Source organism: Furipterus horrens, unplaced genomic scaffold (genome assembly GCF_987537825.1).
Source record: "Furipterus horrens unplaced genomic scaffold, mFurHor1.1.pri manual_scaffold_3, whole genome shotgun sequence".
NCBI classification, from domain to species: domain Eukaryota; kingdom Metazoa; phylum Chordata; class Mammalia; order Chiroptera; family Furipteridae; genus Furipterus; species Furipterus horrens.
Genome location: NW_028327173.1, coordinates 140016538 through 140022537, shown reverse-complemented (window position 1 = coordinate 140022537; position 6000 = coordinate 140016538). Strand labels below are relative to the sequence as shown.

The following is a 6000-nucleotide window of genomic DNA, read 5'->3' as shown; positions in this document are numbered from 1 at the left end:
ATATTTGGTGAGGAAATGAATGGATGAATAAATTGCTAAATACCCTACGTCTGTGTAACATACACACCAAAAGTAAAACAGGACTGAAGGGTTTTTTTTTTTTTTTTTAAGTGAAATCTCTCTGAGTATTAGCATTGCAAGAGCAAATATGTACACAACCGAGGATTACACAGCTAGAGATTACCCAATAGCCGCACGCCCTGCCATCCTCACCTGACTTAGCTCGGACACTGGCATGCACAGAAGACTGAGAGCTCCCGTCTCCCAGCGGCCGCTGCCATCAGCAAAGGCGCACTCCCTTGTTTGCCCAAGACTGTGGGGCAGAGGATGTGACTAGGGCAGAGGGAAGAAATAACAGTCAGAAGGCCAAGTGCTCAAATGGAACCACGGTAAGCACAACTACCGTTCTAGCTCTCACTGTTAGAACTTCACTCAAAAACGACCCTTTCCTGATCAATTCTGCAGAATCAGAACTTCCAGGGCAGACAAACCACTGCTGACTGAGGACAAGCAGCTTTTGCCAAGTACCACCACATACCATGGCACTCCAGTGGGAAATGAGGTGAGCAAGAGAAAGAAAAACAACCCAGTGGGGTTTGGCAGGGCCCGGTCCCACAAATCCACAAAGAGCAGTGCCAAAAGGTACTGGGGAAAGGGAATGTGGGATGAAGTCAGCAACACAGATGGAAAAGTCCAGTGGGCTAACAATGGGGGCAAATAAGGACAGGCGAAAGAGCCAGATGTCTTGATGGGATAAGAAGCTAAAGGTAAACACAGTAGAGATTATGGTCCCTTTCAAATGACAGTGGGAAAAGTGGAAAGGAAGTGACAGTCTCTGAAACTGAGTTAAAGCACTGTATGAATCATGGATGCTAATTTATGTTTAAACAGGTGTTGGGGAGAAACAGAGATGGGCCTGCCTAGGTGCTGAATCACTGGAAGATGCAGAAGAGTGAACTCTAGGTCAGTGAGGTCAGGAGTAGGATTAGGGCAGCTTAAGTTAATAATGTAGGGTTAAAAGGGAGACTGAAATGGAAATAGAATGAAATCATTTCTAGTTCCAGGAATAGGAAAAGGTGGGAAAAAAAGAGTAAAAAGAGCACATCAATAAAAACCAGGACTCAGTTAAATTGTAGCAGTAAGAGGACCATCTAAGTCAAATATGTAAGGGGTTTTGACAAGGGTGCCAACAGAGACGGTAGCAGCTGGGGTGGAAGGGCAGAACTGATCAGGGATGGGAGTCTGGGTGGGTACAGGAGTGAGGAGTTTGTGACTAAGGTGCTAGGTTAGAGAAGGATGGAATACTAGGTGCGAGGTTCTCAACCTGCAGGTACGAAAATGAATAAGATGCATGAGGGACAGGTCGTACAGGGCAGTTCATCAGCTCGCAATAAATATGTCTGGTCTACTCATCTCCTTTCACCATGGTTGACTGACCTAGACCAGGCCTATCAGATTCTCTTTCCTAAGAATTTAAAACCTTTAAAAGAGATAGGAGGTAGCTGGAGCCAAGTCACTTTACAACACCCTTGAAAGAAAATCCACGTTAATGCATTTTGATACCCAGGTTCTCACAAAACCTAGTTACTCAACTTTCCCCCATTTCTGAGAGCTATTCTCTCACTACCCTTTAATAATTTCTCCATTTTTGCTTTTTTAATTTTTATGCCAGAATCATTCATGTTCCTTATCACCAAAGTATCTTATCTGATTCAATGTGGCTCCTGCCTATAACCAACCCTTTCATTTTGTAAACGAGGATATATTTTTCCTAGGTTACAAGAGGAGAGGGTCAAGACCAAAACCCAAGTTGCCTTGCTATTAGTATTATGGCTGATATTTTTAAACACAGATTTAGAAAGACAACTAGCAAGAGATTTATAATCTAAAACGACATCAGGTAAAATGCAGTCATAAGTATAAAACATAAAAAGCTAAAACTGGAGCAGACAGAGATGGGTAATGAATAAGAGCCACTGACCTTCTAATACTATCTAATTTTCATATTGTATCATAACATGAAGCCTGAGTAATCAAAGATTTCTATAAAATTTTTAAAAATATCTAAAGCCATTGTATTAAAATAAAATCTGAGATTAAAAGAAGAAAAGTTAATGTAATAAAAAAAGGTACAAAGCCAGAGGAAAGAAAAATAAATGTCAACATATAGACAATATTACAAGGACCATGTCGATAATGTCAAGATATTCTGGCACTCATCCCATGCTTAGAAAACACTTGTCTTGGTGTTCTTCCACACCAAAGATTTTTGGACTATAAAATGTTTCTCATATTTCCTTGACTTTCGCAGATTCTGCTGCTATTTCACTTCCTCCATTTCTCAGAATCTTTGTAAGCCCAATTTTCTTTGTTTTCCTGACAAAATGTCCTTCTCTTCCTAAAACTTTTACTTTATTCCCCCTTCTCTAGACAAAAACTTTGCCACTAAATATTAATCTCTCTTTTCCTATTTCTTTGGAGCCTTATACTTCCTTGCCTAACCATTCCCTCATTAATGTGAGACAATTTTAATTGGTACATTCTAGCAAACTTTTCCCAGGCACAGCTTCAGAAACAACCACAGGAGCTTTTAAAATAAAAACATTAACAAAAGTGATCTGTTTCTAAGACTGAGTATAAATACCACATGTGCTTCTATGAAGTCATTCATTTCTCTTTGAACATGGGTTTTCAGTAAAAATGAGAATCAAGTCTCTTATTTATTCCAGATGGTCTAACCCACGATGATAAACATGCACAGCCAGTGCTCCATATGAAATACTTCAGGTAAATCTAATTGTTTTATAGAAAAGGAAACTATATTATACATAAAAGAATTTATTTAATTAAAAGGAAAACTGTCATCAAACAGGAAGAACAGATCAACCAAAATGGAAACTGAGATTCATGTCCCCACTTTTATATCAGAGCATATAAAATAATTCTAAAAATTAACATTTTATTCGCTTTAAATTTATGATAGGAAATATGTGTAGACTTCTTATAGCATTTAGCTCTGTTTACTTTCAATCCTTTTAATAATTACACAAATTCAATTCCACATTAGTGAAAATTATGTGAAAACACCCACTACTCAATTAGCAGAAGGAAAATAAATCTTAATGAAGTTTATACCAAGAGTTAATAAAAAACACTCCTTAGACTAAAGAACATCATTTATCTTCCTACCACAACTATTCTAAATTGATACATAACCTAAATATATATAATCACTATAACCTAAAGCAGTGGTTTATGAGGTGGGCAGGAGGGATTTGCTCACTCGACCCTCCAGGGGACATTCTGCAAAATCTGGAGACATTTTTGGTTGTCACAATGTTGGTGGCAGTTGGTGGGGGGGGGGGGGGGACTGATATGCTACAGGCATCTACTAGATGAAGGGATGTTGCTACATATCATACAATGCACAGGACAGCACTTCACAACCAAGATTTATCCAGCTTCAAATGGTTGAGAAACTGTCCCAGAGAGAAATAACACTGAAAGGACAAGGAGTAACAAGAAAATCACCATGAGTCACTGTCTGCCAAGCCCTCCCAGCGGTCCAGGACCACCTACCTTGGATGCTTGTGGCGTGGATATCACGTGGACCGTGCTGGGTTTGACTCCATTAGCCTTAGGTCGTTTATAGAGAGCAAATCTGCTTTTCCTCCGGCCCCTGTCTCCATTAGGTAATGCACCATTGTACCTATAAACAAAGATGAAAGAGTTCACTCATTCAAGGATGTTTTAAAAGTTTTAAGAAGAAAAGTTAGATAGAACAGGGAAAAGAGAGGAATGGTCATAAAGAATTGCCCACTAAACACCCCACAAAAGGAAAGGGCTGCAAAACAGACGTCAGCTATAGCGAAAGTCAGATGCTTCCAGAAAGTTAATTTAGGACTGGTGCACAAGGTAATTACAGGTTTCCTATCCTGTAAAATCAGACTCTTCACATCTTTTTGGAAAGAGACAGCATATAAATAAGCAAGTGAGAATTCTACACAGGCTGTATTAGCGCTGGCTCCATTCAACAAGCGCTGTTCTAATGCACCCCAGAGAAACGTTTAAGAAATATTTTTAAATGAACTAGTTAGAAAATGGCATATTAATTAAACCTCATCTCTCACTCTCAAATCATGTTAATGTCTGGAGGATCTTTATTTGTAAGAAGACCAAACTTAGTTACTTGCATTCTTATAAGTTCTGAATTCTCTACGCTCATTCCCATTTCTATTTGAGCCCCACATAGTCAGGTGAGCCAAAAAATAGCTTATAAAAATTAAACATAAAATATGACTACCGGAAGGTTGCCCACAAAATGGCCTGAAGGTAAAAAAGATGAGTTTTAGTCCACAAACTGTCAAATAATAATATAAGAAGTCACCTGGAAAACACCTCATGCCCTGAAGCAGATTCCCTGTATTAATACCTTAAGCTAATACCAGTGTTTGAAACAAATGCAGGATTGCAGGTTGCTTTTCTGTCTTCAGCTGAATTTTCAAACTCTGGATTAATCGGTTCTTGTATGTTCTGACTGCTGTCACAAGCTGCCACACTGACATGGCTATTCTTCCCCTCTCCCTTGGCAATTCTTTCCAAGAGAACTGAAAGAAGGTCATATTTACATGGATAAGTATGACAGCTCCAGGGCTCCTTCAGAACACCAAAGTCAGGGGCAGCACATCTGGTAACAGTCCCTGTCCTAACACCCTTGCCTTTGTCAAGAAAGGGCACGGTGGCCAGTATGGCAGAGAAAGGACATCAGGCCCACTGAGAACAGTAAAAGTTGAAACCAAGTGTTTTTGTGTGTTTGTTTTACAATTGCGTAGCTACAGTATGACAATGATTTAAATTATCACCAGAAGTTATTCCTGCTGTACTTTTCATCTGTTACCATTGCCATCACAAAGGAATGTCAGCTATACAAAAATGTCTCTATAATATAATTTATTTCAAGTATTCATCTCCTTTTTCTGCAGCAAGATCAGAATAATGTGCATTATTTAAAACATGTTTGTGATTATTAGTATAATGTACATACCTGTGAATAAACTACCACTATAAACCCACTATGTTTTAATATATTTTCATATCCCTTAAATCAAGGTGAACATTCTGTAATAAGAGGAATGTGAATCAATTGAAGCCAGGACTCTACACAATTCAGAAGACCATTTTCACCACTGTGGACCACAGGCAACTGGTACAAAATCTGGCAAGGTTTCCTGCGCCCCTCATGCTTCCCTGGCTCTCTGATGCATCTTCCTCTCAACCATCTGCTGCTGGTCAACAGGATCTTACCTAGTAAGAATATGGCAGACACTCTTTAGGGACCTGCTGTCAACAACACTTCGTTCTTGGAAATCTATCCCTTAACTACTTAAGAGAGCCCCAGCACCACGGGTGAATGAAATGGCCAGGGCAACACCATCTGCACTGCCCTGGCTGGAGGTGGGCATCTGGTCCAAGCTGGCCAAAGACAGTCTCATCCCAGAAAACACAAAAACAGGACAGAGACACCCAGCCAGTCTCTGTGGATGCTAGAGCTGTACAACACAAGCACCGGAGCTGTGGGGATGTCGCAGTCTGGACCGAAGCAGATGCACAGAGACAAGTAGCAGAGAGATGAAAAGGGTGGACCCATGAGGGCTTCCCAGGGCCCAGACACAGTTTGACTCTTGTTCATGAAATTCTTTTTAGTTTCAGCTAACTCAATTTGGTTTCTGCTACTTACACATCATATCTAATATAAAGGGAAAAATACAAAAACCAGAAATGTCAACCTTAACATATGCAGAAACACTTAATTTAAATTGCCTGAGCATAGATGAAAATATTGCAGGTCAAGCAAATAAAATGTCAGTCTACTTACATTGACTTCTTACTTAATACATTTAGATGATTACCAGTAAAAAATCCTACTCGAAATAACTAAGGTAGCAGAGGAAAACCAACGTTAAGATGAGACAAGTTTCTAAATTAGGTTAAGCTACACTG

General features: G+C 39.5%; 1 long non-coding RNA gene across 1 annotated transcript in view; it reads right to left on the bottom strand.

Annotated features, from left to right (window-relative positions):
* Window positions 1-219: 219 nt before the first annotated feature.
* Window positions 220-6000, bottom strand: part of LOC150016195 (uncharacterized) — a 54342-nt gene continuing 48561 nt past the window's right edge. The window contains exons 2-3 of the long non-coding RNA XR_016510038.1: window positions 3580-3709; window positions 220-333 (exon numbers count right to left, since the gene is read on the bottom strand). This is a non-coding gene — a long non-coding RNA (uncharacterized LOC150016195). The remainder of the gene's footprint in view (window positions 334-3579; window positions 3710-6000) is intronic.